At 43.4% G+C, this 26,563-nt stretch overlaps 1 protein-coding gene and 1 long non-coding RNA gene across 3 annotated transcripts in view; one reads left to right on the forward strand and one right to left on the reverse strand.

The window, feature by feature from the left end:
* The window catches only part of LOC105425651 (neurotrimin), a 55,475-nt gene that overhangs the window by 17,335 nt on the left and 11,577 nt on the right, over window positions 1-26,563 (forward strand). The gene's annotated exons all lie outside the window — the stretch shown is intronic.
* LOC148935817 (uncharacterized) lies at window positions 296-5,938 on the reverse strand. Of its 2 annotated transcripts, none has more exons than XR_016140204.1 (3): window positions 5,765-5,938; window positions 5,151-5,288; window positions 296-4,583 (listed from the first exon to the last, which is right to left on the reverse strand). It is a non-coding gene; the product is annotated as an uncharacterized LOC148935817 (long non-coding RNA). The 2 variants fall into 2 exon arrangements; XR_016140203.1 differs by having other exon boundaries at window positions 4,857-5,288.

A 26,563-nucleotide genomic window follows, 5' to 3' on the forward strand; every position in this document is an offset into this window, starting at 1 on the left:
CAGTGACAGGAATTTTTGATGAGAAAAAAAAACATCTTTCTCTCTTTTTCTCTCTCTTGAAACGGGTCTCGCAGATGGTGGACGAATGACGTCACCCATAAACTTGACGAGCAGCCGTTTTGCCGGGGAGGAAACCCGCGGGCCATAGTTGGCTATAGTTGGAATAACTTGTCGAGAAAATTTACCGTTTCCGCTTTTAACCACCATATCGGTCCGTCGTCGCCACCATCATAGCTACCCCATTCCCAGAATATGTAGGTCGATCGCGGTGCATTGTCCACAAAAACTAATACGAAACGCTTCGCTTCACTTCCGGCGTCCCGTTCCGGCTTGGTGTCTCCTAAGTGCGATCACGTAACGAAGCGTTATAATAAAAAAAAGAAAAAGCGCGTTAGATTGTCAATGCTATCGCGATGCGAATCGCTCGTACCTTCATGGTCAGTTAGATAGTAAAATTAAAATTCCGCGATTGTTTCGCGATCATCAGATATAGATTAGCGGTTTCGTTAATTCCCTATCGAGTTGAATAATAAATATTCACTTTTGATTACTTTTAACTGTTAAGAGATCTTCTTAACTATTACGGATCTTGTCGATAAATATCCTCGATGAAGTCCTCGCAGCGAAGGAGACAAATCGATTTTTCGTTTAGCTTCTACTTCTAATTGCACTTGCATTTATATTCATTTTAATTAAGACGCTGTGATAAAAAAAAAAATCTGTTGATTAATTGTGAACGTCATTCCATTAATTCGCGTTGAGATCTCCCGCGGGTATGGAAATTTCAATTAATATTCCTCGCGAAATGAGTCCGTGCGTATATCGTCGTATTTAATAAGAGCAAACAACGTTCTCTCGTTTAACGACGCGCCGTAAATCGGATTGGAAATATCCAGGGGTGTCAGGCGTGTGTTGCGGCACGCAAAAACGAATCTATTTTCGAAGGCCGACCGGTCGTTCGACGATCAAATGAAGCATACGGGAGTCTCTGACGGACGATGATGTCAGGGGATGGGCACATCGAAGTAGAATCGACATTATTTCTGTGCGCATATATATGCATACGTGTGTATGTGTATGTGTGTGTGTATGTGTGTATACACAGCGAGGAACGGGCGATTATTAACGAATGGAATGGAATGGGTCGGGATGATGTCACCGAGCAAAAGCGACGTCCCCAAAATTATACGACCGCCCGAGCGGCCGGTCGACCGAGGCGCGGGAGAAAGCGTTTGGAACACGCTAATTTCTCGAACTATGGCCCCGCGACCTACTGGCTAGACGATATTTCTATTTTATGGACGATTATATCATACCGTTGCCAAATGATACCCTAACAATGCCTCGTAAATTTTGAGATTGCGGCAGGTAGGCCTTTCTCGTCGGTGAGATATGTATCAAGAATTTAAATGACGAAATATAATAGGAACGGAAGTCTCTTTATTTCATTATACGATACAAAATGTATAAAATTCGAAACTCAATAAAGATTATTATTGCAAAATTATGAATAAAAAATAGCTATTGTATTCTCATATAACTTGATAACTATGAATGAGTTTTGACTTCACGTCATCATTCCGTGAAGTGTCATTCAATCCTTCACTGCATTAATCGTTATTTTGTCATTTTCAATATACACCGTAGATCGAGTAACCTAACGGGAAAGATATAAATAACTATCGCGAAATAAAATCGAGATATACCGTTTCTGTCAATTTGTTTTTTTTTTTTTTTTTTTTTTTTTCTTAATGTACGTCAAGGCTCTAGGAAGTATTATATGTCACTTATCGTTCTCCTGTCACGTCTCTCTCGTTCGTTGACAACCGGTCGCCGCTAACGAATCAGTATCGTAACAAACACAAGCTTTATCCACGGAGACAAGAGCAGTCAAACGTTCAACGCTCCGTGAAGTATTGACTGTACTTTAATTAATATGCGGCCGTTAGCCAACGCACGTTTCACGCGCGGTCAAAGAGCACTGTTGTCTGTTATTATGTAAGTTTTCAGATAATCATAGGTATCCCACTAATATAGCAATCGTGATTTAATACTCAACAATTATATTATCTACTTTAAGTTAACTGAAATTAACTTTGTGTTTGAACATTACATTTTCTTATGAAGCTATGTTACCTAATTATTGCTCTATTTTTTTTTTTTTTTTTTTTTTTTTAATTAAGAACTTAAGACAAAGTTTTTACGCATGAATATTCTTGCGGGAGAAATTCAGATTTATTATTAAATGAAGATGTAAATTGAATACAAAAGTAATACAAATATAACAGTAATAATACAACAGTAATAATTATATAATAGACCGTTTTCAGAGCAATTATTGGATAATATTCGATGAAAATATTTTTTCTTAATAAAAACGGAAAGATAATAAGTAATTAAATATTCATTGTTCAAGCCTACTCGGTTTGCCGAATTTTATTACACAATTAAGCGTAGCTCATTGAGAATTTCCGTAAGTATCACGTTAATTGGTTGAACAAGCAATTTCAACACTCGGAACGTGCGCACGGTTGTGTAACATTTGGATGTTTATGCTTTCACTAACGGAATTCCTCGTGCATCTCACGATTGTTCAATCATCAAACGCTTTCTTGTGAAAGCGATCTGCGAAATTTCCGGAATTATCATTGATCGGCAGCGCTTATTATTACCTTGTAGGAGCGCATTAAGTGTATTATAGAAACAACGAGGGTGGCTCGAGACCACATGGACATACGTATCTTCTCGGGGTCGCAGCCTGGAAACCCCTGGGTTAGACAGATAAATGGATAGACGTCTGATGAGTCACGGCTTATTAGAAGCGAGCGGTTTTTAGGTCATTTTTTCGTCGTTATTCTCGGTGCATCGCGCAAAAGCGCACTACGTGAGCCCATCCGAGTTGATTGTATTGTAGACTTCAATTGAGGTCTCGGTAAGCACGCAATCTTCAAATGCACTCAGCTGGACGAGCATTCAATTTAAATACGCTAAAGTAAATTGGCGATGCATTTGCATTTATCTCATGAAGTCAAGAACTCGATTACATTTGTACCGTTTTTAAAGGTAGGGATCCAAAGCGAAAATTTAATTTATGAAATTAGATTTCATTATTCTATGTGAGTAAAAAAGTAAGATTCTAAGATACTGAATATATATTTTTAATTTACGTTATTTATTTTCGTCAAACGTGTTACGTGTTACGTCGACACAGATTTATTAGCGGAGAAAAGGCTAACGAAGAAAACGCGATAGCGCGATATATTTATAACGGTAAGCATTTTTAAGGCAGAACGTCGACGCAACGTGTGCGAGAGAACGACGCGGCAGATCGATCAGCCGTGCAAGTTACACAGTCAAAGACCTCTAAGGAGTGAGACATTCAGGGAGACCGGATATCGATACGGCTAGGCAGGACCACAATTTAGACCGTTCCTTTTTTTATGTCTGGAGCACCTACGGATTCAGCGGGACAAGGACCGCAAGGGACAAGGACCGCAAAGATGTAATAATCTGTCGCCATCGTTATTTGAGAAAACATTGATCCCGGGAAGTCCGTTTGTCTTTTCGTTTCAAGAAATATTATTATTATTATTATTTATTATCTTGTAGTTGTACGATCCTTTCTTATTAAATGTAAGATACGCGATCTCGTTAGAGAAAAATCCTCCGCTGTTTTTATCTGCAACTATATAATCCGTTAAGCGCAATGAGCATCTTGTTATTTTAATTATCATGTATGACATCAGTGTCTCGTGAGATGAATCATGCGTTGACTCAGGAGATCCTTTCTGTTTCCAACTGAACTTTCCCAATCCTATGCTTACGTTCGTATGTAATGGAACGGCAGCCGTTATAATCGTCGGTCGCAGATAAATTTAACCGAGATGCAAATGCTGAACCGCGTAGTAAAATCGCGAACTGAACCGCCAAAACCGCACGTGCAGTTTATGCTGCACCGGAACGATCTTTTGTCTGCACGCGACGAGTAGTTGTCTCTTTCCTTTGTGACATCCGCGGCGTTCATCGTGGTACGTGACGGCGTGTATTATTTTACTACGCCACCCCCTCCCCCCTCCCCCCTGCCATCGGTCGGTCGGCTGCGCTCGGTTCGATGGACCGCATCTTCAAGTTCAAGGCCGCTGCACTTTGATCCACGGCTTATTCCGCAAAAATCCAGGATATCTCGCTCTCTCTTTCTCATTTTTATCGTAAAACCTGCCTCGTTTTCCTTCGTCCTCCGGGGGCTTCCCAGTTCAAGGACCACGTCGAGACTATGCCGATGCTAGCTCCTTTGCATTCATGTTGTTCATTCACCTCTTCTCCTCTCGTGGAGCAGCCTCTCTGTGCGGCGCGTAGCGTGCCTCATGGTTGCCATGGTTGCCAAGCCCGAGTCCATCAAGGTCCACGGCCGCACCGCACCCGCACATGGCACGTTACTACAGAGGCGAGGAAAAAAAAGCTCGATCCGTGCGGCGTCTCGCCGCAAAGCTGGCTACGTCGCGTCGCTCGGCCAGATTTTTCAGACGGCAATGAAACGACGTGGTTTGAACGACGTAGCCGCGAAGTGCTGGTCCAGGTCTTCTCTTCAAAAAAAACAACAATTAGAGTAATGAAAGCAAATCAGGGAGTAGATGAAACGAGAAGTAAATTATATTCAGGATATATGATCTGGAATTTTGTTTTTATAATTTAATACCGATTATTAAAAAGTTTTATATATATAATCAAGAGCATCTTGAATAATTTTTTTTTTATGTGTAAATCGAAATCGTTTTCAAGAAAATATATTTTTTAAATTACGTCTTTGATATAAATAAATATAACGTTATTATATTGTGTCAAATAATGGAACGAACTTTTTGTGATTTTATTCTCAGCAAATCTTTGCCAACTTCTTTTATGCGTATATGACTTGATAGATTGTCAGGCTTTCATTCGCCCGAAAATTATTAATCTACATCTCGAGGAATATAGTCTCGGTTTCTGCGCGATACACGCCATTTTCTGCCTATAAATATCGTAGACGTTCCCGTACGAGACGAAATTCGCGTCGAGACGTGCGCTTTTGATTTTGTCGCCCACGACCAAAAATAGATCAACGGAATTCACTTCTACTAGCGATAATTATCGTAATGGCCGATGGCGAGCACCTCGTAAAACGAGGGTTCGTTCCGATGACGCCTGGTTACTTCCATTCTCTCGGTTTGCATTATGGCCATCGCCCTCGTGTCGATTACTCGGTGTCGTCGAACTCTCGACGTCGTTCTCGGAATCTTTCGGCAGGGTGTCTGTTGTGAATCGTAGAAAGCGTAAAAGGAAGGGGATCGACGGGATGTGAATGTCAATATTCGTTTCGTATTTCTAAGCAGAGAATTAATTTTCTTTGCACTTTTTGAATGAGCGAAATATTAAATTGTCGATTTTTATACGCCATATTACAGCGTGATGATGCCAAATCATGAAATATACAATTGATCGATAAAATTTTTGTTTCAATAAAATTATAATTGTCCTTTTCTGAGGGGAAAGGAGTTTTATAGCCCAAAAATTACGGTATTTTTTTATTGGATAATTTAATTTTGTTAAATAAAATTATTCGATATCGAAACTTTTTTAACCTTTCCGGCTTCTCTTGTGCGTGTGAGCGTGTATATGTGACGCAAAGGAAGAAAGGAGTCAGATTGATCCACGAGTCGATATTTCAGTGTTGAGTTACACTCGAAATATTTCGACGATATTTCGATTCACATAACATTCGACATACCGAATCGTGTAACTGCAGCTCCGGCGTGCTTCAGTTAACACGAGAGCCGCCTCCCTGCAGGGAAGGAACGGCTCGTTCCGATCACGCTCGTTACCGGTACTTCCATTTTCCACGGTCAGGTCTCGACTATCGGGTGACCACCACGTCGATTACGGTGTCGTCGAACTCTCGAAGCAGTCGCCGCGATCTGTCGAGAAGGTGTCCGTGAACGAGCGAGAGCGAAGAAACGAAGGAGATAGATAGAGGAAGAAAGAGAGCGAGACATCGAGGTCGTGGAATTTGTCGTCTAAGCAACGTCCGCTTTGATTAAACGGACATGCGCCGGGTCGACATTGAGGCAAACGATCATGATTACGCACATTCCTTTTAACGCGTTCTCATAATTTGGACATTTCGGAAACGCGCAACGAGTGCGTCTCTCGGGCGAAATGGACGAAACTTTACGCAAGCTTTCTGATTCTCGTTTGTATAACGAGCTTCATCAATTCGTTCGTCTCGAACGCGAACGGCCCGGATGATACCGTCGTGGGTCATCAGATAAAAGCCTCGTGTCCCTGCTCCGATCGTGCTCCGAGGAATCGATCAATCATTTTTTTGCGACGGTCTCGCTCCATTTAAACGGACGGCGGCGTAACGCGATATATATATATATATACATCCGTATAATATGCGTTTGCTGTCTTCGCGCATTATTCATGCAACCGCAGTCTCGCCTTCGACCGCGTTCGATCGTACAGATTTTTCATCACTCCGCTCTCGCCGCCGCAGTCTCGCGAGCGAAATTGAAAGCAAGAAAAATTAGTCTACGGCCATTTACGAGGGCACCCGTCTACATTATTGCTGCTATCGGCATCTCGTTACTCTCGTTACTCTTGCGTTGCTTTCGCGTCGCATGATTAAAGAATGATTCATGTATCGAACGTAACACTTTCAATCGGTGAGACAATAAGGCCAAGAGGTTAGCTGCGCGGAAAGTTCTCAATGAAGCTGTATTGGCATAATGTTTTTTTTACAAGATCACTTAATCATTGTTTTGAATTATAAAGGAATACTAACTTGTAGGAAAATATAATATTGAAAAAAAATATAATTAATAGTGGTGACCGATTGTTTTTCCGATGATATTAATTATTATTCTCGTAACGACATGCGTACATGCGATTTTTTTTCTTTCGTTTGCGTTACTCGTTTCATTCATAAACAAGCCAGAGAGACGTCTGGCACTCAATCAGAACGTCTCTTACCATATGATTTGCCGCACATTACGCTACGTGATCATCTCTATCTCTCTTTCTCTTTGATGAAGATCGGTTCAGCTTTCTTGTGCCGCAACAAGTCGGCACTGTGCCCTTCACGGTCTCTTACTAATTAAGTATAAATTGCTTCTCTTGTGCGCATCCGACTATCGCGAAATCCGCAAGTCGCAACTTGCATCGCCGTCTAACACGCTCTCTTTCAATATTCCACCGACGTCAGACTGGATGCAGACGAGGACAGCTTTCTCATCACTGTCGTGATTCATTTCGATGAATCGGATGATCGCGGTTCTCGTGACTCGTGGGTGGTCGAAGGCTAACGGCAGCCATGACTCGCACGCGTAGCGGTTTCAATCCGGGGATTAGGCGAGAGTGGTCCAACCTGAAGATCGCTGGAAGCTGAATTCGAAGTGGCCCATGAATCATTTCGTCGTATTTCGGGCGTAATTAAACCTTTCACGGTTAAAATATCTGTGTCTGAGCGATTTCGAGAGAGTTACGCTCGATTACTAGGATATCCCAAAAGATTCCGTATAGCATGGTATCTTTTTAAGAGATTTAGACATAATAAGCTTGAAATATAGAAAAGGAAAAAAAAAATAAAATCTCCTTCAGATAAACATAATTCGTACAATCTCTGTTTCGCAATATTTCGCAAAAATTTCTCACACTCGCGATCTTATCTTGACAGCGCGGGCAACCGGTGGACGGCGAAATTTATCGTCCGTCGAGGAGAACGCGGTATACGATGCTCATAAACGCGGATAAATGCGTAAGTAACAGGCGCGAGGTTGGCCAGGAGGCTGATTATTCTTCGTCGAATCTGGTCACGTTGCCAACATGTTCTCCGCTCGTTACGAAACGCGAAGAAATGCCGCGCTTCGTTGCAACCGTGAAGTGATAAAGCCACGCCGCGCGACGTAAAACGTTTCGCGCATATTGTCGGCTTGCAATGTGGAACATGGTTTTCAAGGACGCAAATAAATTTTGAGGATATGAATGCACGCTCATTTCGCATTGAAGATATTTGCGCACGTGTATAGTAATGGCAAAGACGACTACGTAACAATTGCATGGGGATTCGTGAATGTGAATAAATTAAAGAACTGAGAGAAGGATAGCTGTCCAAAAATTAATATATGTAAGTTGTAATATATGTAAAAATGTGTTGTTATTAGTAATTAGCAATGAAATGGATCAGTTTGGCTATCTGTCATTCAACGTTGCGAAAATGTGACACTACTACTATGCGAAATTATTTAGTTAATTTTGTAAACTAAAATTATTTTAGTATTTAGTAAATTTTGTAAACTAAGTAAAAAAAAAGTTAAACTAAAGTAAAAAAAGATATATGAAATAATATCCTTGAAAGTTTCGAAAGATATCTCATCTACCTGCTTATCGACGTCGGCTTGCTATCGTTAGTATCGAATTTAAATTGAGGCCGATGTCGGAATGCACATACATGTCGATTGCAAGTTGACATTACTGCGAAGGTTGCTTATATCCTTCGTGTCTGCGACACTATCCTTCGAATTTATTTCGGGACAATATTTTCAAGGATATCCCGCATTTCTCTCTCTCTCTCTCTCTCTCTCTCTCTCTCTCTCGCGCGCGCGCGCGCGAAAGAGAACGTCTGCAAGAATTTAACTGCGGCTTCTATGCGACGTTTATGACCGAAATAAAAAGGGCATCGTGAGCCGACCTGGCGACGGTTACAAACATTCTGGTAGGTATACTCGACGTAAGGACCTCTTAAAGCCGTGTAAAAAAGAGAAAGACAGAGGCAGAAGCCGCAGCGCTATCAGCTTTCCTCGAGGAACCCGTCGCCTTGATGTTGTTTGCCTTGATTATCACGAATCTCGAGAGGTGTGCTCAGATATGCATTGTTTACACGATGCATTAAACCGCTCTCTCGAATAAGCTCGTTTTCTTGCATGTATTTGACCAAATGCAAGGCGACGCCTGCATTTGGTTGGCGATAACGTTAGAGAAAGGTCTTTGGGACAGTTGTCCCAAAAGTAGTCTTCTATCGTGAGACTTCCAACATGACTCATCGAAATTGAAAAACATCCACGTCTGTTTTTATAAAATAAATTAGAAATCTCTTTAATCCACTAATAACTTTAATAAAAACTCTTAGACTTTATATTTAGATCGTAGCGAATCACTTTACGGTAGTGATTACAGTATCAAGTTGTCGCAGAAATGTTGTCGCTATATCTTCATCGGTATTTCGTCAGTTCGTTAGTGCAACATTTTATTGACACATCTTCGCTAATTATGTAAGACCTTTTCGACGAGATTCCGTGGGAGATGACAACGGGTCGGTTTTCCTTTCGCTTTCACGTTTTTATAATCATGCGTGCTCCTTCATGTCGCGTTGCGCTTGCGAGAGAAATTTTTACCTGAGATTTTACCCGACCCGTTTCGTGATTAATCGTTGCCACTCGTTGCCGTGGGCGACCGGCGAAGTAACCGCTACACAATTGGTACCGTCGCCCTTCTCACCTTCTCAAGAAAATTTAAGGACGCGATTAACATCTGTGAGTATAATGGGAAATGAGGATCCACCCTCGTGTAAATGTCGGAAGAATCTCAGAAAGATACAGCCATAACGTGGTTCTCAATAAAAAATGATTATCACAGATCTAGCGATTGGATCTCTAAAAAAGATGTCAAAGGATAGCATTTTATAGCGAATGGAAACTAAGAATAATGAAGAAGAATGATGAGAGAATTCAAGATCTTCAAGATGTACTCATAGTGGTCATTAACTTTGAATATTTTGGATTGTGTCTTTAGCAATCCAAAAATTTAAATTATGATTCTACTTACAATCTGCAACATAGACAAATTTATTTAACTTTAAAATTGGCATTGACTCAGATATATCGATTTCTCATAATAACTCTCATAATAACTCTCATAATAACTTTGAATCTTTCGATCTTCTTTAACGTTTAACGTACTGTAATAATAATTTACATCTAGTAAGCGCGTTTACGCTTCTCTCACCGTCTCATTATTCGTTTACTCGGTCTTTAGATTCGCCACGACACGACACAACAGTCGCTCGTAAAGCGCAATACCGCGAAAGTCGCGTTGAGCACGCGCTTATGAGCTTTTACTCGTCCATTTCATAAAGTCTTGGCGATGCGTTATGCAATGCCAGTGAAACGGTAACGCATATCCGCGCATCACTCGTGGAATTCGTGTCATAGAGAGACACGAGCCAACGGTTGATCGCTCTGCACGGCCGAGCAAGCAAGACGTCCATGCAATATAACAAAGTAAATACGCATTAAAAACGTATATATATTCAACGTTGCGACAGCCGGCAATTAGAAACACTCGAGAAACCAACGGACAGCCTATTGGTTTCAATCGATATAAGTCGTGCGATATTAATTTCTCATAAAATGAAAGCGAGATTGAAATGAAATTCTTTCCTGCGAGATTAAGATTTCTGAATAGCAAGAAAAATTAAAGCGTGTCACGAAGAATAGAGAGGATTTGCGTGGACAAGAAGGGCGAAGGGGGAAGGAGAGTAATATCTTTTCGTCGTATATCTACCGAGAAAGTCGCGTGCAGCGAGACAGACTCGAGAGTCTCCAATCGCGGTGACCTACTTTTCCGAGTGGATGATAGCCCCGAACTTTTGGGGCAGTATTTTTGGATCGTGTGATTCATAGTCGAGGAAGATGCAGTGGTATGCACCGCAGTGTGATCTGGCTGGCTAGCGCGGTTTCGTTTTAAAGCCCGGCACGTCCGCGGAAAGTCGGCCGCGAGGCGAGATCCTCGGTTAGTCACGCGAAGTTTCGTTGAACCCCGTTGGGGGTTAATAACGGCCGCCGTGTGCCCGTTGGGGGTCGATGTTTGATTAAGAACGCGAGATTGCACCCCGTGTAAAAGCCCATTCGCCGCATTCGCGTAAGTGGTGGATATACGCGCGGTAAGAACCGCGGCTTCCCGTTCGTTTAAATAGATCATCGCGTCATAGTTTATGCGCCGCCGTATTGCCACGACATTATCGCTAACTCTTGCTAACTCTGTAAACAAAACGGATTTTTATTACACGAAAGCTTGATGAAGTGAAAAACACAGCCTCCGCTTTCTAAAGTTTTCTCCCTTTTTGGTCGTAACTACGTTATCGTGACGTTGCGGCGCAACAAGCGACGCGTCTTACATTTTAAATCTTTGCACGCCAAATCCGGCGTTTGTTGTGATAATATCTCGCGACACGGATAACGGAGTTATCGCTCTTAACAAGGAAGGCGGAAGCAATAAAGCGACCTTACCCTAATCGCGTGTCGTGGAATCATACCTCGCGATCGACTTTATCACGCGAGAGAGTGCGAGTGCAACGTGCAGCAACCTCGATGTCGTCTGTCGCTCGCGTCATTGATCTCTCTCTCTCTCTCTCTGTCTCGGGAACTCTCGCGAAGAAGAATTCTTCGCTCGCAGGCTCCTCCTAATCGCGGCTAACGGGCAGTTACGTCGCTTTATCATTTAATAGATGGCTCGCCGGCGGAGTGATGTTTCGCTCGCTCCGCGAGCGGTCTCTCGGGACGGAGAACTCCCGATGTCCATCCTCACCGAGCATGGATAATCACGGTAATTTCCCAGCAGTGTCGACCGCTCGCACTGTTGCGGCTTTTTAAACGATGTCGCGCCGTTGGAATCCGCGGATCGCGACGCACGCCATTTTCCATCGCCCCACGACGACGCAGCTGCGTTCGAAATCATTGCATCTGCGTGGGGCGTTCGCGCGCTATCGCTTCATCGTAATCTCGGCGGATGTGCCGATGAGATGCAATTTCTTACCGCCGTCTTATCGTTTTAAATTACATGCGAAGTAGTGAGCTCGAGCTACTTTATGCTTAATTATCTATGACGATCTTTGCTAATGATTGCTCGAAATCGCAAATTTCTCTTTAGCTCAAAACGTTCTCCAATTTCCAAAGAGAGGACTGCTCGTAACTCAAGGTTGATACCACCATTACTCAATTTTCTTGGGCGGACTCAATTTGCCGAACACGTTCATCGACAATTTTGGAACACCCCAAGTATGTAGCATATGTTGGGCGAAACGTGCCCATCGAGCGCAAGCAAAGTATGAGAGCGGGTAGGAGAATCGAGAGAAATAAAGACAAAGAGGAAGACGAAGAGCCAGACGACGGCGGCGGCGAGGTTGCCAAGTCGTGTTTACATACCGTCTACGTGCTCCCTGAAGGGCCTCCTCGGTCAAGAGGCACGGTTTAACCCGATGCGAATCCGGTCGGCACGGACTGAGGATCGTATTCATGGCGTCCGTCGCGGGAATTGCATGCCACACGATTGGGACTGACCCTACACAAAGACTTTGCTTAGCGGAAGATTGTTGCGCGTTAAGAATCTTGCCAGTGAGTTAGGTGCGAAGTCACGAAGCTGTCGCGAGACAGAGAAAAAGGAGGCTGAGGCCTCCTTCCTCGGAAAATGTAAGGAACCAATTCGCATATCCTAAGGAGAACACAGAATCTTTGCACCATCGTGATAATAATAATAATTAAGCAGCTCTTTGCACGATTTTCCAAATTGCGATGCAATCTGGAGAAAGAAGTAACGGGATGTAATCCCGTAAAGACATCGCGTCGATCACGTTGATTCATGCATCCTTCGTTCCGCAAACGCTTACGGATTCTTGCGAAATTTTTCTTTGACGAACTCTGGATGGGTGGGTGAATTTTGTTCCATTTGAATCGTCATTGATAATTATCGCGCGGCCCGGAGAATATTAGAGACCGCCGAGCGTACGAATAAATTGCACGCGATGTAGTCTAAATCTTGTAAAAACTGTGGCTTAACGGCCGCGCGCGGAAACTACCGGGCAATTACCGAGGGGGATACGGTCGAACGATGCCTCGAAGGCACTCGTGTCGAATATTTTCCTGCAGTTTTTACCCCGAGCGGCTTCCTTTTTCTCTCATTTAGCGCGCGCACATTACGGTGCACTTTGCGTTTCGCTGTAACGAACGCATTTAACAACGCCACGTGCCCGCCGATGCGGCAAATATATCTCAATTGCGATTTCTCAGGGTTATCGCATTCTCGTTTTTCATGCGGAGGTGAAGATCAACGACTATGAGCTAGTTCTAAAATTACAAGGAGGAAGAGCTCGCGAAGATAATTCATTAAATATCGCAGTAGTAATTTATATAATGTAATTTGTTACTATGTATTCTCGTTGAATTTGGTTGAAGGAAAATGCATTGAGATGTAAAAAGGAAGAAAATCTCCAGAATTCCTGTTAGCAAACGATAGTTAAATATTGAACTATGGCTGTTATCATTATCAAAACAGAGGTCGCTCACGACCTTTCTGCAGTGCGGCTAGGATTCGATAACTGACAGCAGAGTACATAAGTCTCCACGCGTTATCGCCGATTTTTTTTTTCTTTAAGAACTCATTTACAACGCATTTTACAAAGTGATATCGTTCCCAAAATATTTGGAGTGTGTGGTCCGGACCATCAAAACGGCTATTACAGAAAGACCCAAAAGAAAAGAAGGGTCCTATATTCCTATACTCCGCAGTGTCAGAATAGCAGGAACCATCCTTCCATCGGCAGATTCCATTAGTTATTATTCCTTCCACTCAGCAGCATGATACAAGACGTATCTCGAACCGCACCGGCACATCATCTTTTGCCACGTTATCTTTAGAACGCTGTTACAAGACAGGATATAGCATTTCGTAAACTGCCATCATTCCCAGGGAGGATACCCTGGCATTTAATAAGCGGACATGTTTTGTTAAATCATTTTCGACATGCTAACAATATTACTCATTTAATAAAAATCTTTTTAATTCTTTTTTTTTTTTTAATTAAAATTAATGTACATTGAAGGACAAAGTGAAGAACGATTGCAAGAAACAGTTTCTATAAGAGACAATAGTCCGCGAAATTTTATCGACGAATTTCATTTGACTTTGCAAAAATTACAATTGTTTTCCTTTTATAAATATCTTGTACATTCTATAGATAAGGACTGCTCGTTTTTTTTTTTTTATTGTTTTTAATTATCGTTTAAGAAAGTGCGGAATAACGATTGCAGAGTAGCTGTCTACGGATTATCTACGTGTTGAATTTAATGCTTGTTCCATTTGATAAGTATAACAGTTATCGCAACGACAACACGTTCCGAGTGCATCGCGCGTCTCACATCGTTTAAACGGGTTCAAGTGCGGAGCCGCATCGCCTGCGCGCGTTGACAGAGTCAGCCTTTCGTTTACGCACGTGGTGGAAAATTTATTATTACTACCAGCCGAAGCACGCGAGGGGGAGGGCCGGAGAAGTAATTATCTTTCGGAGATGCAGGATGTTCGCTCGCCCATTCGTGTACCTCGATCTTGCGATGTGTTCGGCACCCGGGTGGAATTTGTCGGTAAAACTTTGAAGTGCAGCATCCTGTATAAAAAAAAAAAAAAAAAAAAGGAATACATCGTACGCTCCCGTACGATGCAATCAGATAATGGAATCTCCTCGTAGATTTTTTTGCGCAAGGAAACGAGATATTCACGTAATGCGTCTTATTGCGTTTTATTGCATGTACGTACCCTCTCGCCGACCTTATTCCATTCCATATTTCTCCTCGATAAGTCAAGTATTCTCGAACGAAGAGATCGCCCAATAATCGTCGATCGACATTTTCGCCTCACAATCTATATTTTTCATTAATCAAAAAAGAACTCGGAGCTTAAATGCAAAATTGCTTTTAAATCCTTATCAAAACCATCATAACGTGGGAGGAAACCAGAAGTAATGCCGGTGGTATCAGCCGAACAGATTGCCTAGGAGTGGCGGAATCATAAACGCGCCCCAGATTAAAGGGAGGTACGTACGTTTGCAAGAGCGAAGAAAAAGCGAACGAGGTTTATCTCGTGACCTGCCGCGGTTGGCCCTATTTCGGGAGGATGAAAAATGTCGATCCGGCGTAATTCATACGCACACGCAGACGCACGCGAATGCGAACGAGGCCGCCACGGTAGTAAAAGCTCATTGTCATTTGGAATGGATCGCGGGCACGCTTGGGCTACGTTCTTGGACTTAATTACCCGCATGTTACCCGGGCTGTTTATTATGCCCTGCTTTATCATCGCCGGGCAGAGTCGCGCCGAGTCGAGCTGAATCCCCGGGATGACCGAGGGAATTCATTAAGGGAACGACCGGCTTGTATCGCCCGATCTGCTGTCCGCGAATCGTATTATATACGTACTCTCACCAATTATTTCTTACCATCGTCGCGCCACGGATGCAATTTCATTACTCGGCTAAAAACTACCGAGACCTAACAAACGCATACTAGACACTAAACGTTTTATCGCGTCCCGCGAAAGGCGGGAATTTTATTGCTTGACCGCCATATCATATGCGTTTGTCGTCTTTCATCGAGCGACAATACGCTCGAAGCCGCTCATTGTCGACACCGTAGGTTCATATAAACATTCCAACGTCGGCTTCTAGGTCGTGCCTAGTTCCTCCAGCATGTCCGGCATCCTTTTCAACCGACCACGCATCTCAAAATACTCGCGAATTGTTTCTGCCATTCGCGTTAGAAAGGCGCTATATTGGCATGTCCGAAGCGAATGAAAAAAATTCCGTGCCACTTTCAATCTAGGACAATATTTTTCTAAATGCAAGAAGATCGAGAGTTGGAGATGTTGAACCGTAATTTGTCCGTTTATAATTATACTACGATTTTGGTTGCTTTTTGTATAAAAAAATATTGCAAAATTATACGCCAATTGACATTGTTAATATTGTGATAGAATTGGTCTTCTTCGATTCTCTATTTCGTTTTTTCCCTCAGCGAAATAAATCACGTGAATGGAATATCGGAAGTAGTGAAAGCATCGTGATTAGCGAACGGCGATTAATTAAAGCGCCGAGAATTAATGGATTGCCCTCGCCATGCGAGAAGAAGAAGAATAGAAACACGGCTAACCCGCTGGGACACCTGCCCGAAGAATGCACGTTTCTCCGGGTCCGGATTTCGGAACACCTGCCCACACCATGTATCTTCTCCAGCCTTTTCTCGGATTTACACCTCGATGTCACTTGCGGTAGCGCTTAATAATTCCACCGTGTTCCATTTTCACCTTTTGAGGCTTCTGTAAATTCATGCATCAAGTTTCACTCTTGCGATGCAGAAACGTCTAGCTTCGTCGTCAGCGTATTCGGATTTTCTTCGGTGATGTCCAGCCCAGCGTTTGCTCAAAACTATTTGCGTCTCTTTTAATTAATTCAAATACATGTCGAAATTCTTTTTTTTATATGTCAATTTAAGAATTTTCAGATCTTTATTCATTTTTGTAAACAACAAAATTTGTTTGCTTGTCGAAGGTTATTAATTACTTTTTTGTTTCAAGAAAAAGATAAAGCACATTTAAATTAGCGTTATTTCAAAACTTGTTACTATTACTGTCAATTTAAATGTCTCGTAGAATTTTACGCGCGTGATTGCTACTACTATTTCTCACTTCGGCTGCAGATTACTTCCAAATTAGGCATGCGAAACGAGCCTCTCCGGGCTCTCGAGCACGGTCATTCTTTATATTTCGCTCCATACGTCAGTCTCGAAACAGTCTCAAAGGTACCATATTCAAATTGACGCATCATATTTCAGCGTACCGGCGCTTATTATGTAAGTAAAGGAGAGACGATGTCTGGCTCGTCGGTGATAATTATTCAAATTCGACATCAGTATTCGTTATCTTGCTTCGCGGCGTCCGTTATAGTTCGCGATGTACGAGGACAGGATGTGCAGCAGGTACATACAATAAATAATTATTATGATGTGCTCGCGTATATAACGGGTTAACGAATTGTCCCGTGAATAATGTCGTCGACTATGTCAGACGGCTCATTAAAATTCGTTGCGATTTGCGAGACGGCTTTAAGCCGTCAATATTACGTGTGATAATGTATGATATAACTACGTATGTTATGCATAGTTTAACGATCGATGGATATAACATTATTGTATATAATTCGTAAAAATATTTAAACAAAGTATTTAAAATTAGGTAGATAAAAAAATATATAAAATTGTAATATATTTTTATTTTATTCGTACGAATTAATAAATCGCCAGTTAAAAAAATACCGATCGACAATTCTTATGTCGAATGTTACCGTCACGCATCTTATGTCTTCAAAAAACAAAAAAAAGGCAGCCAGCGTCCCATCATTGGGATCCATAGAATTCCATCGCGTCTGCATCGCGTTATCGAGAGACATCGTTGATTCTCGCTATCATAAATCTTTCGTGCGCGTTCGTACGCTCTTGGCTCTTCTATCCGGCCGGTTCCTTTCCGCGTAAACGCACGACGACACTTCGGCGACAGTGGCGGCATTATGCCCAGGATGGGTATATAGCGAGCGGTGTAGCGAGAGAGGAGAACTCGCATATACTCCGGATACACCAGCGAGAAAGATCGCCGCGACGCAGGGCGTTGAACCGCCCGCGGCATTCCGTCGTGTTTCCGCCGTCTCTGTTCCTCCGTGCCGTCGTCCCCTCCGCGCCGAGGCCTCGTAGATGAATTTTTAGGCGTAGAGACGATGGATCACCCGACTCGAATACCGAGCAGCCGAGAGTGCGTACGTGCTGATGCGACGCGATACTCGGAAAACGTCGGCGACGTCAGCAGCTGGCCGAGCGAGCGAGAGATGTGCATCACTTCGGCACTTTGGCACGCCGGTAAAACCCGAAACGATGAGGAAACACTCGGTTCCTCGATTCGGCCCGATTGCCTCGAGCATCTTCGTCGGTGTTGTTGCACCGACACGTTTTCGCCAGTCGTATTTCTCGTACGTATAGTGGGTGTCAAAATCGGGCGCACCACTTTCGCTTTTTATAGGCGATCCTCCGTAGATTTATCGTTGCTTAAACCGAAAGTAACACAATAGCGGCCACATAGAATGTTGACGTAACATCTTTAAATATACCGACGTGCTCATCGGAGAAATACGAGTGTGTTCGAAATTGAACGTGATATTTAATGTAATGCGATCTATTTTAGAAGAACGTCTAACATTATTCTGCTATTTATGGATATTTCTTCTTTATGCGATAACGTACACTCAAGCCACGTGGATGATGAATAACAGAGTAGGAAAGATTGAATATTTTGGTCGTGTATTACGCACGAAGGATAATCGGAAAATAATCGACGTCTGCGCGTAAAAAGGGCCGCAGGTATATTGAATATTTCAGCATCTGTTTCTGGGTCAGGGAAAATGATGTCAACGGTGAATTAAAGCCGCTTTCGTTGTCACGTCGTCGGGATGTAATAAACACAGCAGACGTCAACGCGATTAACTGCTACTTACGGTACAATTACTTGAAAGTACAATTAGCACATTGGTATTCCTAGTCTGACTTTAATGAAAATTCCACAGAACAGACGATCTCAATCTTAGTCGCTTTAAATGCAAGTCTTTCCTTATCTCGTCACTTCAGAAACGTGACAATGACATTCAAATATACGAGCGCTAAATTTACAAATCTTAAATTAACGAATGCAACGGCAGCTCAGCTCTTAAGTTACGTTTGAATCGACTTCCACTTCGTTCTTAAAAAATTAAATCAAGCTTTCTCGTTGCATCGAAACGAGAATTTTTATTACATCCACATTAAAGCTCGTCGTAATCCAGTATTGGTGAATTTAATTCACTTTTTATGATTTTGGGAGGACGAGGACATTAAACCGGATTTTTCTCTATTATGTCATCTGTCATAATTCGATGGGCAAGCGACGTACGCGTCGGCCCATTGCCATTGAATCCTCGCGGCGAGAAGCGCGATCAATCGTCGATGAGAGGCGGCGACGATAATGCTTATCACTAGAGAGGCTAGTAGCGATAACGGCCTGGCTTCGATGGAAATTAGAGCTCGCGTGCTGCTAGTCTCTCGACTTAATGTCTCGCGTATTAATAGAGCAGAGCCATTTGCTCGCTCGTCACTCTAAAGTACACAGCGGTCACGAATTAGGCCACAGCTGGATAAGGGGGATAAGGTGATCTTTGGATAGATGGACAGTACAATTCTCGTTGTCGTTTCTCGGCACCTGTCGAGTGTATCGAGCCACGCTTTTCCTCGCGGGAAGAAGGAGCGTTTCTCATTTCAGCGAGGACGCTATTTTTCTGCTCGTTAAACTCCGCTCCGTGGGTATGAGCCGAAGGGATCCGTTTAACCGTTGTTGCCGTCGTGATCGTTGCGAGCCATCCAGTTTCCGCAAAGTCGCGAACCTACACCGGTTACACCGACGGGTCGATGGCAACCGAGCGATGCGTTAAGCCTGGAACGTTAAGCCCGCACCTTCTCCTCCTCCTCGATGTGCAACCGCAAAGTCGATGAACAGACGCGGGTCGAGTTCCTGGAAAGGGATGGTTTATTTTCGTTTGCAGTCAGACGATGCAAGGCCGTGTAATTCACGCGCGCTTATTGCCACGTGAATTTATGGCGACCGGTTGGTCGACATGTGGCTACGTTGATATAATCGAGGGATTCGGGAGCAAGATCATCTGAGACGAAGCTTCGATCGATTCTCTCTCTCTCTCTCTCTCTCTCTCTCTCTCTCTCTCTCTCTCTATTATTTTTAAATCTTATAAAAATATTTTTATACATCTTATTTTATTATCGCTTAACGGATACAAGATATGACTTTTTCCTTCTTTGAATATGTATTTATGTGAAAGAAAATAATTATGCGGTATCATTTTGGGTGATCTCTCTGAAATGAAGGGTTATTTAATCGCATGTGCCGCAAACGTTTGGTATTTGGAGCATGAAGCTGCAGACGAGACTCATCGTCGGCTCGAGTAAGAAGCTCCGATGATAAGGTTTCATCGCAACGCGAAGAAAACGAGCGTACGGCGAGTCGCAGACTCGGCCCGGGTCTCGTTTAATCGCGCGTCCAATAAAAATGAGTAATGTTCCAAGAAAATATCGGAGCCGCGTTTCTTTCTTCGCGAACGGGCTTCCACCCTCCGGGTGCGTTCCCTCGCCCGCGGATACGATAATACGCGATAATACGTGGAACTATTAAACGCTACTGAATTCCGGCATTGGAGAGGCCAGCGCCGATCCCATTTGCATTATCGCCGGGGGTCTAAGTGCACGCATAATTTACGTAGCCCTGCGTTCGCGAGCGGCAGACCTCGGCGCTCGCTTTAAGTAAGTGCATAAAAGTTTGAGCTGCATCTCGGAGAGATGCCCGCAATTATGTAGATATCGCGCAGCTCGCACAAAGCTAATTAACGATCTCGTTGAAGCGCGTTACGTCACTTGGCGCTAATCGCCAACTCGCACGAGTTACGATCCACGATTTTTAACTATCCACTAACCTTTTAATAAGTGGCGTAGATTCATTCTTGAAAAATTTTTGAGAATATTTTGTCAAGCGACATAAAAAAATAACAAATTGAAGATAAATATTTGCTGTTCCGAGGGATGGTGAATATCGATCTTCTTCTACGCAGCTGCCAAAATTTTGCGTCGGCGGAATCCCTTCGAGCGGAACGGCTCGATGCACGTCTGGCATGCGAGGGTTGTCTCCCCGTTCCTTTGTTACGAATTCTATCGTTCCTAATAATAGGCCTCTACAGCGCTGACTCGCGCTGTCTCGCATGGAGCGGGTGTTAAAAAATGCAGGAGGTTTTCGTCGTTGTACATACACAACATAGAGTGCACATATGGCGAGGGGAGAAAAGGGAGGGAGCTTGTTGGCATGCGGTGCGGGCGAAACGCGGCCGCACGTGGAAACGAGAAAAAAAGCAACGATGAAGGGTCCTCTTGTTCGTATCGTCCCATATTTTCGATTGTCGCTGTTCGCGGTTCTATTAACGTTCTTTCCCCTTGTCCGTGCGCAGATCAATTAAAATCCGGTATTACCCGGTTTACCCTGTTCGTTCGTGAATGCCTTCATGCATTCGGTGGCAATAACTCGTAACCCGTTTCAAAGAAATTCCAACTATCCGCATGCCATTCAATTCTTTCTTTCAGATCTCATCTTTTGTATTTCGTTCGTCCCGTCTGTGGGATTTAGAGTATTAAAGTTACGTCTCCTTTTCCTCAAAATCAACGCGTCACTGATAAAATTGACGGTACTTCAAACTGCGATGCGGCTAATTTTTAAAACTGCAGATAACGCGATTACCGAGTACTCTGATTGTGTATAGAGCAATTAAGCGCAATGGCTTTATCGCTAATACCAATCGCGCCCGTTCCTATGAGCTTATGAGCCGCGTTAGCGGATAATTAGAACAATGAGTGGCGGCTGATCGTTGGCTACGACTAAATTTAGTGCAAGTCATTAAGCCACCATGTAAATCAGTCGGGCCTGTTGCTTCGTTGCCCGGGCCGATGACCTCGGTGCGGCATGCAACTAGGAACAGCGAAATTAACCGCCAGAACAACATATACGGCCGACCGTCCATCCCGATATAGCCGACGTATTACGCGAGCCCTTCCTCTGTCTCTCGTAAAGTCATGCTTCTGCCAAGCTTCGTTCTCGCCGCATGGTACTTGATTTTCCCATTACTAGCGTACGAGCGTGACGCGAGACCGAACGCGAACCGTTCGACTCGCGACGAAAACTTCTGACAAGTATCATGTCTCAAAGTTTGTATGCCTCTTGAGCGCTGACGTAAATCGACGGATGATTAGAGTGACTTTAGAAGACTTTGATATCTTCAATCTCACGAGGCGGAGGTTGGTGTCATCTGACGTGACGGCTATCTTCGAAGATTAACGTTGAAAGAATCCAGATTATTAATATCGCGTTTTAGATTTGTTTTAAATTTATTTTCACAGCTATTTTATCAGCTTTGACAGCACATGACAAATGACATGATAAAAAAAGATAAAAAAGAATATTTTAAAATTTTAACGTTTGTCACCGCGGAATTATTTTATTCAGATTTATTAAAGAGATTTTCTTTACTCCAGCTTAAAAATTATTCTTCCTACAACATTATTCTACTTTAGATGTTGATTTTGCAATTTGTAGACTTACTTAAAGCAAACAGACGTCTCGAGAAACAGCGCTGAATGTACGAGCGCAGTCGCTGATGATTATGTGAGACGCACATCTTGCGCGAGGCGCGAGTCACTCTTTCATTTAAATCATTTCGTCAACGAGTCGCATCAATTTGTCCACTCAGCTTGATACCCCTAAATAGCAGTAAGCGTGCCAAAGATTCAAAAGCAGGAAGCGCCTCATTTTCGAGCATGAGCTCGTCGAATCCAAAAGATTCCACAAGACTTTCTTTCGAAGAGACTTGCGGTACTGTACTTTCTTCTGTCTCCTCTCATTTCTCATTTCTCTCAACTCTTAATGAACTGATAGAAGTTACTTTTTACCCGATAGTATCTCGTTTAATGTGTGCGTATGATTCATCAGGATTTTCGCCGCCGTCGCTGAGGCCGCCGCTTGTTCTGCTGATTTTTATTTAATTTTTTGCTAAATGCCATTTATACCATTCGTCCACCCCAACATCCGTTGCAGCTTTGTTTCTCTGCCGAAACTTCGTCATTCGACGAAAGGTTTGCCATTAAAAGGCGAGTAAACATTTGCCATCCGTTCCAAGTCCACTTCATCGTTGCTGTATCATCCTTTCCTGCTGGTTCCCATAGAGTCAACAGCAAAAATGAAAGGATTGTCGAATTCCCCACGAAGTCGATTACCCGAAGAGTCGAGCATGTACCGCCTTTCACCTTCCATCGCATTATTATTCTGTTGCAAGAGCCGTTTCTCGAGAGAGAAGAAGAGACAAGTTTGCCGAAGCCCAGTAGCAACCGCGGGCGCGGTTAGCTTTAGCTCGAAGAAACTTCTCGGTAGTGTCAGCCTTTGCCTTTTTTGCCTATGCGATTGCCTATGAGAATGATCCGGCGTCTTGACCCTCGTTTATAATAATGACGTAATTATCCCGCAGTCTCTCACGAACGCCTTAGCTGGCTACCGAAACTGTACGAAAGCGCGCCGGTGTGTATGTGAGTAAATGTGACTTGTACAATATTTGAAGAACCATGATTGTACGAATGATGGATATTAACTCGAACTTGTTAAATTTTTTATTCACACAAAGAGTATTCACAAAGAGATTAGTATTCTCATTATAAATAACTGAATTAACGATGAAAATTGTCTCTCTATATGTAATATAGATGGGGAATATTGATGGGTGAAAATCAACATTCGAGAGAAAAATTTATCAAGATTACTATTTGATTAAGTACCGCCGACGCTTTCTACGAATGAAATCTGCGGCAGAATTCATATCTCATTTTCGATGAGAGGGCAATATATAATTTCTCATTCACGACTCTCTTTGATGGAGTTCTGAAGCACACTTTGTACCGAACGGGACAACGATCTCCATTGAGACAGAGGCGAGTCTGAACGGCGAACATATTAGGAGACAATATAATCCTTGAATACATCTGCGGCGCCCGCGGTGAATGAGGTTGAAAACGGGTGGGTGCATCCTCGGCATGTAAATGCGAACGATGACAATGGAGCCTCGCGTAAGCGCAACCGGTTGCGTAACCGGAAGCGCGCGTTCGGTTGTACCGGGCGACGAGTAAGTTATGCGTTCGACTGAGGGATCGCGAGGGATTGTGATTTATAGCGGTCCACCGAGCGCCACGTGAACAAAGAGCAATCGAGAGAATCTTCCTGTTGTTGAAAAGAGGGTAAAAATCGAGCTCCGGAGAGGAGCTTGTTCGCTTAAATCAAGAGATTAAGCGAACAACCTGCGCGTGTAGAATGTAAAATTGCAATTTTCTTATCAATTCCACGTTATTTGAATTATATCTTGCGTATCGGATATTCTCTCTTGACTTTTGCGTTTTCTTTATCTCCTCCAGATTATTATATGCGCAAGGGAAAGGTAGCGATTGAAAAAATTATTTAAATCTGTGATGGAATATCTTTCGCTGTGCGAGATCGCTCACGGATCATTTCTCGTCTAACGGCATGATATATAACTTCGATGATATATAACGAGTATTTGTGTAACGAGTATTCTCGGCGAGATTGCGAGCCGCGATACGGAGGGATCTCAGGGTGCAACATAGACCGCAACGCCATTGTCTTCGATAATCCACAGACCGAGGGAGCCCTGTTCGGAACGAAGGCCAGATTCGATGTGCGATAAAGGTCAATGTTAGCATGCGATATCATAAATCGATCGAATCGTGCGATGACATTTTCCTCGGCTCCCTCGAGCGACACGCGGCCGTGTGTGTCACGTAAAGTGGACCGATCAATTAAAAGCGAACTAGCACGAGACAACGTGTAACGTCGAGGTGCGCGCCGTGCCTTTAATAATGTCCATCTGTTCTAAATGGAACGTCATTTTCTCGCTCGGTCTATTATAACGATGTAATATCGATCGATGGCCACGGATGAGGCCATTGGATGTACCTAGATGCGATATAAAGGTCAATGAAACTGTTTACGATCGTCGCCATCCCGAGGAAACGGAATGTCCGCTCGGCTTTCCAAAAAGGCCCGTTTCTCCATATATGAAACCCGACAAACTGGTCCGACAGAGTCTTCGCAGAAATTATTCCATTGCGCGGCCGATTGTATACCATACTAGTATACTGTATAAATTTAAAGAACTTGTTGACTTTTTTTCTCTCAATGAAATCTTATGACGCTCCACGCGGAAGTGCTTGTAAAACTGCACAATTGATTTTTCCAAAGATTAATCGTAACTTTGTTATTGCTTTTTATATTCTAAGATGTGTTATATGTGCAATGTATGGGGCATTAAAATACGTCTACAGAGAGGCGTTTTGTTCGTAACAAACAAAAATAAGTGTATATCATCTTTGGCAACGACGAATGTCTTTGTTGGTTCGGCGACTGCAATCTACGATCCCGCATCTCGGAACGCCAACCGCTGACTGATCAATTAATGCAGTCCATGACGCAGCGATGGTCAGCACAATGCACAACGGTGCATCGATCTGTGCAGTGTCAAGGATCGGGTCGTTATCTGGACGAGTCACGACGCGGCGTTTTCATCAGGGATTTACGGGAATCCCTTCCCTGTCGAGTGTCCTCGTGTCGTGATTTACCGAGGACCGCCGGCAAGTAGGTCAACCGTGACTAACGGTTGGTGGGTCTTACATTGTGCCCCGGTGCGGTTTGATTTGCATCGAATCCTCGTCTGTATCGAGAGGAAATGCGCGTAACGTATTTACGGCCCATTAGAATTCATCGCGATCTCTTAGCACGAACCTGATTATAGCTCGCGCGAGGCGTAATTACTCGAATCGCATATCTCTGTGTAATGATCTAATCTAAGACCGGTATCCGTTCGCGATTAATAACGGTCGAATGATTTTCATGTATACAGGTGATTGCGCGCACCGGCACCACGGAAAAAGCGAAAGCCGCCAATTTGTAATGGCTACGGGGGGAAAACGAAATGGATACATATTTCTCCGAAGGAGCGGGAACAATTAGCACGGCGAATGAGCAACATGAATGGGCAAATGTTGTCGGGAAGGAAAGGAGAAAGGAGGAGACGAGAGAGAGAGAGAGAGAGAGATATCCGCGAGAAAATGATTACGGACGTGAACGCGCACCGTGCGCCCATCTCGTCCCGCTAATTGTGACAGTAATGACGACTGCGCGGTAATTAAGGATGTCTAAGTCGAGGAACGTCGGCTCGTAGGATGACATCATCTAATAGCAGCTTTCCAGCTTGCCACGTGACGCGTACCCCGCGACAAATAAGGATCAGCGCTAGAGGAGGAGGAAGGCACCAGCATGGTGATACTCACAGCCGATCTAAGGTGTGCTAAGTTGCGATAAATTCAACGGTTTGAGCGAAGGTGTATTTTGCGGCCGGTGGAGCGTTAAAGAGCTCTCGGTTTATCGCCGAGAGTACCGACGGTGGACGCAATTATCGCACTTTAAGGTCGAGCCCGCTTCTCGGTACGAATGCACGGACACATTAGAACGAGTATATTTTCTCACCGTTCTTATCTTACCGTTGTTGTTTAAACCGACGTTAGTCTTATTTCATCGGTTACGGCCTTACGATCCCCGCTCGGTCTGCTGCCGACATTTAATGTCGGATTGAGAGCAGAATACGCGTTATTTCACGCGGTCATTTTCTTTTTCCTTTGCCTTTCAGTGATTGCCACGCCGACGCGCTTGAACGTGATAATTGATAAAACCTTGGCGTTGCCGATTGCGAGGCAGTTAACCCACATTTTCCGCGAATATGCCGCATTAATTACCGTCTAGCGTAATTTGCTGGCGAAATAAGACAGTTTGATTTATAATACGTGGGAGACGTCCTGAGTAAAATTTATTGTGCATTTAGCGTACGCTGAGAATAATTCAACTTGACCTCGCAATGAAACGGTCTTTAGCGAACGGGACATCCGGGACGTGTGACGAACGTTACTAATGTTTTAGCGTAACCGATATCAGTTTTTTTTTTTTCGTCAACACTCGAATGGATCCATATACT

This window comes from Pogonomyrmex barbatus, unplaced genomic scaffold (genome assembly GCF_055798465.1).
Source record: "Pogonomyrmex barbatus isolate J1 unplaced genomic scaffold, ASM5579846v1 scaffold4, whole genome shotgun sequence".
NCBI lineage: Eukaryota > Metazoa > Arthropoda > Insecta > Hymenoptera > Formicidae > Pogonomyrmex > Pogonomyrmex barbatus.